The sequence below is a fragment of the Trichechus manatus genome, unplaced genomic scaffold, assembly GCF_000243295.1.
Source record: "Trichechus manatus latirostris isolate Lorelei unplaced genomic scaffold, TriManLat1.0 scaffold00143, whole genome shotgun sequence".
Classification (NCBI taxonomy): Eukaryota; Metazoa; Chordata; class Mammalia; order Sirenia; family Trichechidae; genus Trichechus; species Trichechus manatus.
In genome coordinates this window covers 2674356-2674619 of record NW_004444079.1, presented here as the reverse complement: position 1 = coordinate 2674619, position 264 = coordinate 2674356, and positions in this window count along the sequence as shown.

The window sequence follows — 264 nt, the reverse complement described above, 5'->3', positions numbered from 1 at the left end:
GTGCATAAATAACTACAATGCAAGGCAAAGAGTATGAAATACATATGAGGGAGGGAAGGGGTGAGGAGGGGAAATCACAGACTATGTAGTAGACAAGTGTTAATTTTGGTGAAAGGAAAGACAACAAACAATATAGGGGAAGTCAGCACAGCTTGACCAAGTCAAAGCCATAGAATCTTCCTATACTCATCCAAACACCTTGAGAGACAGAGTTACTGGGGCTGAGGGCTAGGGACCATAGTCTCGGGGGACATCTAGGTCAAT